This window comes from Cupressus sempervirens, chromosome 1 (genome assembly GCF_028749045.1).
Source record: "Cupressus sempervirens isolate cs-2001-9-10 chromosome 1, ASM2874904v1, whole genome shotgun sequence".
Lineage (NCBI taxonomy): Eukaryota > Viridiplantae > Streptophyta > Pinopsida > Cupressales > Cupressaceae > Cupressus > Cupressus sempervirens.
This window is the reverse complement of record NC_143118.1, coordinates 70085297-70097771: the sequence shown is the minus strand read 5'-3', so window position 1 is coordinate 70097771 and position 12475 is coordinate 70085297.

Here is a 12475-nt window from a genome sequence, read left to right as displayed (position 1 = left end):
CTTTAACTAATGATGATTTGAAGAAGATATTGAATGATTCCACCATGGAAAAATAGTTATGCACAAATCTTGTATTGGTGAGAATAGATGAAATTGAAAAGGAAGAAGTGGCAGCAATAGGAGAGAAAAAAATTGACATATTTAATGTACCCCTTACAACTATAGAGATGAAAGACCAAAGTGCAAGCACTAAACAACTAAGTATTATTTTTGCAACACAAGTAGAATTGTCTCTAGTGCCACTCATTTCAACTAAGAAAGCCTTAGTTACAGTTGAGAAAGATGGAATTGAAGTTAAACAAGGTCAAGAATCTAGTCCTACACCTACTCCACAAACAAGGTGTAGAACAACATACGGAAGTGAGAAAAGATGACAAGTCTAAAGAATTGAAGGTGACTACTACCCTAGAGGAACAAAATTTCATTTAGACTTTGGTTAACTTACCCATTTTTTCCACTCGATGCAAGCCTAGATGAGGTGATTGAACTACCCAAGTTTGATCTTAACACAATCACCATTGAGCATATGGGCATTCTACAGGAAGTTCTACAGAGGAAGAAACAACAAGAGTTACTAAGAAGGGAGCATAAGCATAAGAAAGTTCTTCATGACATCATAGACATATTTCTTGATGCTTTTAGTCTTCTAGCTACTAGTGAAGACAAATAAATTATTCAGAAATTGGTACATATTGTTGATAAGATTAGTGATGTAGACCTAGATTCAAAAAATAAACTATTAGAATGGTCTAAAAGAAATTTTCACAATAAGGTACTTGAAAAGATATCTAGTTTCCTTACACTACAGCATGTTGATTTATCAACCAAGATGGAGAGTGTGAAGAAGGTGTTGGAGAACATTTTATCTCTTTACATCAAGTTATGTGATGTAAATATTTTCACACATGAGATTTAGAGGCATGTTGACCAACTAGAGGGAGATCTAAATATTATAGCTAATACCTTAAAACTATCTCCTAGTCAAAGTCAGTCACATTTTCAGAGATTGCTATCCACTCAAGGTAGGCTTGCCAAGCTAAAAGCACAAGATGCTAACATTTGAGCTACCTTGATCAACATCCAATCCATGTTGACCCCACACATGGAAGTATTGCACAAGGAACTAGCCTATGCTGAGACATTGATGAAGAAAGATTCTCATCTTTCCACTCATGATAGCTTAGTTAACCTTGCTGTCAAGCTAGAAATTCAGTATCAATCTCTAGAGGAAGTGTGTAACAATTGGGACACAAAATTAAAAGTCATAATGGAGATCCATAAATCATTTTTGGATAAACACACTATCAGTGTACCACCCATGACTTAAGTGTCAAAAAAGGGGGATATAGTAAAGTCAAGGGGGATAATGAAGTGAAGGGAAGTAATTATGAAAAAATAGGGTAAAATAAATATACTCAACAGGAATATCAAATTTAGATACAAAAAGGAAACATTTACTCAAGGGGAGTAATGGAGGAATGAGGTATGACAGCTTGTCATCCACTTTGCAAAATTTTGAAGTTCTGAAATTTTGTATAAGTGCAGAGTCACATATATATAGTTTAAGTTATGCTCATAATAATGATTGTATATACATGACAACTTGTTTTTTCCACTTATGTCAAAGGGGGAGATTGTTAATCTCATATTGGTTTGACAAAGAAGTGCCAAAACAATCAATCATTATTCAACAGAATTATAGTGCAAGCTGAGTGATCAGAGCAAGTTGAGCAATCAATGCGAGTTGAGTGATCAAAGCACGTCGAGCATAAGTTGCCAGAAAATACATGCCAAGTAATATTCATAGTCAGTCTCAAGAAGATAGTTAGTACCAAGTCACTCATGAGCTAAGTAAACAAAGTATGTCAAGTCATTCAAGAATTGAGTTATAAAATTGAAGATATAGTGAATGTCGAGCATTAGAGACTTCAATTGCCGAGTGAACAATTTTAGACATAGTTGTTTGTAATGACACAAAATTCTATGTAAACTATTTTTGGGCCAACTTTGCCATTATTTTATGATACTAGAAGATGTATATTATGAATCCCTATGAAATACATGTAACCAATCAAATTGAGGGATGTTCTAAGTAGTAAAATGGATCAATCTCAGCCATTGATTCTAACCTAACCCTAGCCAACTTTTGTTTACTTAAGGAGACAAACCCTAAATAGTTTGTAATGTATAAAGGAAGAGAAGGAGACACAAGAGAGAAAAATGCTAAGTGCAAAGAGAGAATTCATAGTAGCAATGGAGGTTGTGATAATGTAATGAATTGTAGAATCAGTTATAGAGAACAAAGGAAAAATAGAGAGAGGATAGAGGAGACATATTTGATTAGAAGGATCTGTACACACCAAGAAAGAGAATATTTTTCATCTAGCAACAAAGTGCTAGCAAAAGGATCATGGTGTCAAATCATTCTAACAAGTGATGTAGAGAAAACATCCTAATAGAGTAGTATTAAAAAGCTTATGTAGATCTATTAATCGAGTGGTTGTTTTATTGCAAGTTTAAGTCCTCTAACAAGGTGAGACTTAACAATTTTTGTAAGCCTTTAATAGGGAAGACCTTTCATAGGTTAGATCATAGTTTATGATCAAAGTTCTTGTAACCTTTTAATTGGCTAAACTTTACAATCATAGTAGTGAAGATTTGTGGGTGCCATCCCCACCCCACTTTTACCTTCTCATTGGAGGGTTTCTGGGTAACAAATATATTGTGTTATGTGTTATTTGTTTCATGCTATGGATGAAAATGTGTAGTTAGCTATTCAGTTTACATGCTAAATTGTGAGATGGATTTGTGGTGAATGTTTTATGGTTAAATTTTTGAAGCACTAATTCACCCCCTCCTCTCAGAGTTTACTTTCTCATTGTTATTTCCAACACATAGTGGGTGCCAAAAATGTACATTTGAAAAGTTGAAGTTCTCTAAGTCCTTCTATTTGAGAGATCCCATGGATTGAGAGCCTCAAATATCATCCTAGAGCTCCCCAATCATGACGTGCAAAAGGATGCAAATAGAAGTAGAATACTTATCAGATGAGCATAAGAATGCAACCACTTACAAGTACACCATGAAATGGTAGATTCCAAGGAAAGATAAAGGATGATAGTATCCAAGAATCCACATGAGATGAAAGTGAAAAATAATCTATAAAATGAGCTATGGAATACAAACTAACTAGCAAAATGAGAGTATTACAATCCCTCTAATTAAACTAGGTGTGTTATTCTAATGGATAATAGGAAACTATACTATTGCAAGATGATTCTATGCTACTATGATATGCAAGTGAGAATATGAGGCCACAAGCTCTTCCAAAGCCCCAAGAGTACCTAGAAAAACTTGTAGCATAACAATAGTACAAAAAGAGTGGATCCAAGATGAGGAGAGAGCTCCCTTTTTAAAAGAAGTATGGATGGTGGAGATCATGAAGCAAAAGGATCTAATCAGGAATGTGGAGTTGAATTTTGCATGATCCACATGCAAAATCATTTCCACCAATCACAAAGAGTTTACTTTTGTGTCTCCATGTGAGACAAAAAGACTTTTATTTTATTTTTAAAGTGGGAAAATACTTTTATGTGTGCAACTTAGGATAAGAGATGAGTGTGGGCTTTTATTTAATTAAATGGGGAACATGTTCCTTTTAATTAAACAATAACTTAGGATATAGTGGTCAAACTATAGGATAAAATCAAATAAAATGATTTTTGATGATTTGATTGAAATTAAACATTTGATAAATTAAGCATAAATGCTAGAAAGGGGGTTCAAAATATAGATGACCATTTTTGAGTGATTACAATAGACGTCTTTGTAGGCTTCTAAATTGACTAGTATTTCAAGGAGGTGACATGTCCATTATTTTTTGTACCTTTCTGGATCAACATCTATGCCCTTTGTTGATATAATATAACCTAAAAAATTTCCAAAGCTGACATCAAAAGCACACTTCTTGGGATTAAGTATAAGTTGAAACTATTCCATGTGGTCTAATATCAAACTTAGGTCAGCTAGGTGAGTGCTTTCTTTGTTTAGATTTTGCAAGGATGTCATCAACATAGTCTTCAATGTTCTTATGCATCATGTCATGGAAAATTGTGGTCATAGCCCATTGATAAGTAGCACCCACATTTTTGAGACTAAAAGGCATGGTGTTCCAACAAAATGTTCCCCATGCACATGTAAAAGTCATTTTCTCCTTTATTATTGGGAGATGTCTTTATCTAATTATACCCTAAGAAGCCATCCATAAGGGAGCACATTTCATAGCATGCGGTCATGTCCACTATCATGTCAATATTTGGTAGTGTAAACTCATCCTTTGGGAAATCTTTATTGAGGTCTCGAAAACTAGTACATACTCAAATAGATTTGTCATGTTTAGAAACATGAACAATGTTTGAGATCCATTTGGCATAGTTGATAGTTGTAATGAATTTTTTTCTCAAAAGTTTTTCTAACCCATCTTTCACAAGTAAACCCACATGTGGGTGCATCTTCCTTAATTTCTATTTAATGGGCTTGACGCTAGAAGTTATAAAAAGGTGGTGAATGACCATATCTATATCAAGATGAGGCATATCAACATATTTCCATGAAAAGTTGATTTTCTTCTCTTGGAAGACTGAAGCAAACTATTCTTTCTCTTCAACTAAGAGTGATTGAGCTAAATGCATAATTTTGGGAGATTCCTTAGTACCAATATTGACAAGCTATGTAGGTTCAATAAAAAATAATGACCTACCTTATAAATAACTCGGTAGAATACCAAGTACCTCATCCTTTGGCACCTTGAAGACATTTTCACCCTTGGGTACATCTTTCTTTTTACTATTTTTTGGCTCAGACACCACCATGGAGTAGTTTTTGCCATTTGATATTTTATTTTTCATTTTTCTCTTTAGCTTATGGCTAAGGTACTTGACATAAGACTCAATTATGTTAATATTGGTTTGTCGGTGGAAGAAACTAATAGTTTAATAATGTTCAAGTAGTAAGCGATCTCATAGTAATTTTGAAATGATTGAAATTTAGCTCTTTGATTTTGTATAGACTAGTTAATGGGATCCAGGTGCATAAGGGACAATGAGGAGGATGCTTCAAGGTTGTTAATGTGGAGGGAATTATCTCTAAAGGAATCCAAAGTGGGATTAATCCTAGGAGCACCTATGTGATCTAGTAAAGGGATTTGTGAGCCAAACTTGTCAGACCCTACAAGGGACTTGCCAATTATATCAGTTTGGTTAACATAATAATATACTAAGTCAACCCCTACTTCACAAGATGCATCAGAATAGAGACTCCCATTGATAATCATTCAAGTTAGTACTTTGGTTGTGCACTACAAGTCTAGGAATGTTTCTTCTAACTCTTTCTTTACTAGGTTCTTTGACTTCAAACTCATCAAACTTACATTGTCTTGAGGTATATGCTTCAAAAATGATATCATTGAGCACCATATATTCCCCCCAAAGAAGGGAAGTAGAAGGGTTAAAGTCCTCTTCTTGTGGTAAAGATGTAGTAGTAGGTGGAACTTCACCTTCATACTCACTAGCTGTAGAGACTTCTTGGTCAAAAACTAGTGAATCATCATCAACACCATACCCTAAACCTATAGTATCTATGCTTTTTCTCCCCTTGGTGTGACTCATAGGTTCGATGAGAGCATTCTTGTTATCATTTAAAGGTCCTTGTCCATGATAACCTATTTTTCTAAGAAACTGGTAGCCTTTCCCATATCTCTTGGGAGAAATATGGGTAGCGAGCATGAATTTATTGTTATCCTCTTCCTCTCTATATATCAAGTCTCTAATAGATTGATCCTTTTTTTGTCTTCTAAGGGAATCAAACATTGAACAAAGGTGCCAAAGATAGTCATACTTGATGAAGTTGGTTTCATTTTCTCATATGGTCTTCAATAAGAATGTGAAGAAACAAGAAGTGTCACAATAGAGTCTACGGTGTATTCTCCCATACCAATACTCATTATTTTAATCTATTTCTCACATCCAGAAAGAAAAGGGTCTAATGTCACTAGTAGGTTAGTTATGTGGTACTAAGGAATCAACAATAGTCAACATATTTATCGACATAGAGTTATCCCCTAGAATTATAATCTCAACACTATTAAAGGGGAATTTTATGCACCGATGGTAGATTGAAGACATGACTTGTATCTCATGGGTCTGTGGTCTTCCCAATAAAAGGTTATAAGAAAATGGGATATCAAGCATTTGGAACACTATATCGTTCTCCACATGACCAATCCAAATAGGTAGCACAATAAAACCCTTGTAAGATTCTCAACCTCATTATAAGCCTTAATGGTAATTTCACACTTGGGATCAAAGGAAAACTCAGATAATCCCAGTTGTTGAACTACACTGAAGGAAACAATGTTTAGCCATACACCATTATCTATCAATACTCATTTGACTTGGGTATGATGAATTTGGACATCAATGTGGAGAGAAAGATTATAGGGATGACTTAATGCTTTGTCATCTTCTTTAGAAAATGTGAGATAATGTGGCAAGCAAATGTGGTTTTCCATAGCTTGGAACTTATCTGCATCAATATCTATAGGTACACTATCTACACATAAGGATTTTTTGAGGAACTCCTTCTGTAAAGGAGATAATTCTAAAAAATCAATAATGGATACATATGCAGGGGATATATGCAATTGAATCACTAGATCATAGGTAGACACAATATAAGTAGTAAGTTTCTTGGAAGAGGGATCTTGTTTAGGATCATTAACCACTTAAGAACAACCTTAGATTTCCCCCTAGTGACAACATTTAAGATCTCACCATGAGAAGAGGAAGAATCTATCATCCTAAGTGAAACCCTCGGTCCAGTGTTAGAAAAGTGTTGAGATAGATTGCACACTCTTAAAACCTCTTTAGGCTTTTCATCATTAGTGTTGTAATTGGGTTCCTCACCAAATTTTGGACCCAACATGTAGACATTCTCAATAGGTTCCAACATGTTGGTAACATTGTCTATGTTGGCATATTCATAACTAATCTCCATGTCATTGCCCTTTTTGTTATGCTTAGATGTCTCTCCTTTTTTGCACTCAGGCAATGGTTTCTTAAAAGCCTTGTGATCAAAATTCTTAACTAAGCCATCAATGACAACTTTTGTGTCATCAATAAGGTTGTATATAAAATATAGAATTTGAAGAAATTATCAATACTAGGACCCTTATTTCTATCATAATTTTAGAATTGGTCATCTTTTCACCAATTGGGCTTAAGATGTGGGTCATAGGGTCATGAGTTGTCAAGTATCATGATGAGCTTTTTGGTGAGAAAGGTCTTCAAAACCACGTCATTAGAATCAACCATTGAAGTATATGTATGCCTAGGTCTAGAAGGCTTCTTAGCCTTGTCAAAAGAATGTAATTTTTTGGAATCATTAGACGTTGTTGTCTCTTGTTGTTTTTTAGCATAAATAACATTGGTCAAATGAAAGGCAGGTTCTTTCATCTTGGGAACATCCAAAACACCATAATTGACAACATACTTGTTCTTTTTCCATGATTTTTTTTGCCTTTTCCATTACCATTACCATTCTTTTTTTTTAAGGACAATATCACACTTCTTGACATCAAAATCCTTGATTTGATAAGTGCTTTCAACCAAGTCATTGAACAAGGTGAATAATTTCTTTCTAAGATCATAATATAATTCTAGAAAAAGGGTGTTGACAAAGATATCAACCTTTTCATTTTTTGGGATTTGATGAGGGTATCTAGAATGAAACCCTCTCCATATTTGTAAGTATGTGCTAAAAGGTTATCCTTGTCTTTGTTTGATATTGCATGCATCCAACATAGTAATTGGGCATTGTATGTTATACAAGTAGTGTTGGATGAATCTATGAGAAAGCTTATCAAAAGTCTTAAGAGGAGGTGAACTTCGTAAACCATTCCATGACTTATCCCTTCAAACTCCTAGGGAACAACCTCATAAGATATGTGTCCTTGTGCATGAAATCCATGCTAAGAGCATAAAAATGTCTCACATGATCTTATGGATCACCATTTTCATAGCATTTTTCATACTTTGGAAGCTCTATATCCATAGGAAATGGTTTCATGTAAAGACTCTTATTAAAAGGAAGAGAACATATAGTTTCAACAAACGAGGATTTAGGCTTCTCCTTTTCCATTTGTATAAGTGCGAGTCAATTTCACAATTCTTGAGCTTCTTTCTTGATAGGCTTACTTTCAATTGGTTCTTTCTTTTGTATAATGCATTAGACATTAACATCATGTGGTATTCTCCAAACTCTACTTGTCATCTATGTGAAATATTGATCTCTATTTTTGTCTAAATATTTAAGCATAAGTTTTTAAAGATATTCATCTTGTTGGAACTTTATGAGTTCCTCATTGTTAACTTTGTTGTCTACCTCACTTTTGTGATGAGAATATTGCAAAATCTAGGGGGTGACATATACCCCTCATTGTGTGATCTAGGAGTTCTCAGAGGTGTATTATTTCCATTATTTCCAAAAAGTGGATGATTTACAAAAGTATTTCTATAAGTAGTATTGGTATTCTAGGTCTCAAATTTATGTGCATGGGCATATCCAAAGTCTTTTGTGAGTATTAGTATCCACATGTAGGTGGGATGACTCCCTAGCAGCCATACATTTATCTTCCTCAAATATTTCCTTTTCTAATCAAGATTGTTCTTCTTTAAACACAAAGAAGTCCTCTAGATGATAGTTTCACTCTTCTTGGTTCATGGTGAGTGATACATTGTTCACAGCTTTAGGAGTATCAAGGGGAGTATCAAAAGAACTGCCTAAGTGGCTAAGAGGACCACACTAGGTGGTAGAATTGTCTTCCTCTTTCTTGTCAAAGATAGGTTTTCCCTCAAAAGATTTATCATGTGGATGCCTAGTGGGAGTAGGTAGTTGTTCAAAACTAAATGAGGGATTGTTCCCTTGGACAACTTGCAACCTAATTGCAACCGACATATAAGAGTAAGTATTTTAGTGTGATAGGATTACACAAAGCCTTTTGATAATTAAAATTATATAGTTGAGGTGTTCACTTGTCAAATAAATTTCTCAAAGAGAGTAGCTTGTCAAAAGTGCCTAATCACTTTATGACACTAGTGACTCAAGCCAAGAACCCTAATAGAAAATAGCCAAGGGAAGTAAGGTAACCAAGTTTGACAAGTGAAGGATTTGAGATGCCAAGTTCACATTCAAGAAGATAAGCTCATCTTTTCAGCTTAAAGAATAACCAAATATGCACATTATAGACTAGGAACATAGGAGAACCAAGTAGGAACACCCCTAATTAGAAAGAATTCAAATAAAAACTAGATTGTGCAAGCAATAAGACTAGGTGCTAGTTTGTAGAAAGCTAGGTGACAAAAGTACAACAAAAAGAATTGTACGATAGTTTCTATAATACCCAATAACAATTTCTAATGGTGTGATAGTTTTTGAAAGGTAATAGAATGATTCACATGGTATAGCAATGTGATAGGATCTATGAGGTGATGCAATTCTTCTGGCAATTTAAAAGTATCATACTATATTTATGATAATAGTGGTGTGATACAAGTTCAATAGAAACTATTCTTCATGACTTTGTGCTTAAAATGCCTATGTTTAAACTCAAACTTTTCATGTGTTTGAACACAATAACAATTAGACAAGGTATTTTCTAGTTTGTAGCAATAAAATGTAATATTTTGAAAATAAGTATATTTCACAAACACACATCTCCAAACAATTGAGCAAGGGACAAAAAAACCTAATCAATACAAGCATATGTGAGATTTTCAAAATAAAAACCCTATGAATGCTACCATCATGTGTATGTTCAAATAATTTGCACTGGGTGAGAACATTTGAGAATACATCAAGCAAGATCTACCTAGAGGTCACAACTCAGTACGCAACAACTTGGCCCATGCTTGATGCTCCCTTGCCTCACACAAAGTGGTTTCCCATAATAGATGTTGGATTTGTTAATGAAATACTATTAACACAACCAAAGAGACACAAATGGTGAGTTTAAAATCTTGGGGTCATTTGGGTAGTCCATTATGATTGATCCTTGCACAAAGATATTGAGCAAATAATAGAGGTAGCTTTTAAATCCTAAAGTGTTTGGAAAGATTCCCATTTGCAACACCCCTCTTGCACCTAAAAACAAGACACCTTATCTTGTGATAAGTAATGGACCTCATAGCCACAAAAGTACCTTAGGCATTCCCACCTAGTGCTTTCCTCACGGTCATAATCCCACAAGTACTTTCACTAAAAGATGTGTGATAGAATGTAAATAGACCTGTGATACTCTAACTGGTAAAGTATCACACAACAAACAAACAATATCATATGATACTAGAAGAGTATCACACAACTTTAGGAGAAAGTATCATGCTATACTTTTGTCTACAAAAATAAAAACTTGAAATAGAAAACCAAAAAAAATAACAAAAAATATAAGAATGGAGGCAAAATAAAGTTTTTTTTTCCCCATGGTGGGTGCCAAAAATGTACATACATAAGAGTGCACTTCTCTAAGTCCTTCTATCCAAGGGATCTTGTGGATTGAGAAGCTTGCATGTTGACCTAGAGCTCCCTAGTCATGATGTGCAAATGGAGTGTTTGTGCTCTCAAATGAACTTAGCAATGCAACCCCTTGCAAGGTAAACCATAAAATGGAAGATTCAAGAATAAGAGAAATAGTGCAAATATCCAAGAACCAACGTGAAATACAAAGCAAAATGAAACTAAGCTAAATAGAATGCAAGAAGTGCAAACTAGCTAACAAGGAGTGAGAGTGTTACAATCCTTCTAATTAAATTGGATGAGCTAAAGCTAAAGCATAAAGGAAACTGCACTAATGCAAGTTTGAACTAGGATAATATAATGTGCAAGATATCAGGTGATGTAAAAAGTCTTCACAAGCTCCTAAGAGTACCTAGAATTCCTGCAACATAACTTTAGTACAAAAATGAGTGATCAAGAATGAGGAGAGAGATCTCACTTTTAAAGAATAATGTACAATGGAGATCAAAAGGAAAGAAATATCTAATCAAGACAGGAGGATAAAGGTGGAGTGATCCATGTACACAAGTGTTTCCACTAATCATAATAAAGGGTTGACTTTTGTGCCCCATGTGAGACAAAAGGCTTTTATTTTATTTTTAAAGTGGGAATAATACTTTATGAGTGCACAAGTTAGGATAAGTGGGGAATGGGGTCTTTTATTTAATTAAAGGGGGACATGCTCCTTTTAATTAATAAATGACTTACGACATGGTGGTCAAAATATATGATAAAATAAAATTAAATATTTTTTGACAATTTGATCAAGATAATTAATTTAATAAATTTAGCAAAAATTATAGAAATGAGGCTAATAATCTAGATGGCCATTTTTTGGGGATTACAATTACAACTTTATTTAAGGTCTTGAAGTGAGTTTTGGTGGGATTTCTAGAAAGCCTTAGTTTGGAAGCCTTAATGATGAGGGTTTGGTGAAAAACCTATGTATTGATTTTATCTAGCCAAGTGACTGCCAAAATACCTTGATTTGAACCATTTGGAGATTTTGTGGTAGATTTTAGGTCTTGGTGTGAGGTTTAAGGCATACTTCTTTTGTAAAAGTGTCTTAATTAGGTCTTGATAGTTGGTCCAAATGACTGAAACTTGAATTTCACATATTTTGTAGAAATATCAAATAGTTAATAAGATATGTAATTCATTTTTTAAGTGTCTTGATGAAAAATTGTGAAAATTAAAAAAATACAGTTTTGGAGGGCTACAAGGAAACTAGCCTATTTGTGACCAGTTTTGGTAGATCAAGTTTTCCAATATATTGTGGGAATTCCTATGAGTTTGAAACCTATTGAATAGATATTATAATAGACCCCAGAAGGTATTGTGAGTGCAATGGGCCGTGGGAAAACCATTTGAACCTATTTTTAGAGAGAATCCATAAGAGGAAGTTGGCAAAACATGTAGGTTATTGGGAACTTGGGGAGAGTTTTTTGGTCTTTTCTAATGTAGCCTTAAACTCTCTGTAATGCCCCGCTCGGGAACCCAAGAGAATTAAACCTAACATGTTACAATGTTTACTGAACTATTATTTTTTCTAAGTTTAAACAACATCAAGATAACATTAATGCGGAAGCAATATGAACATACACAACAAATACATATTTGCAATTATAGATGTAGTTTCAATTCCTCAAAGGTTCCTTTACGTTGAGTCACATTTAATAATTTTAAATTAATTAGTTTAAATTTCCAAGTACAATGTCTCATGATCATAAAGAAATAACAGATACATAATCGCATAAGCAAAGCATAAGTATATCTAATACAATGAAAGCACATCCACTAAATAACATCCACTGCACATGTCGTAGGGTATGTGAAAATAGATACAATACACCAGGATATATGATAA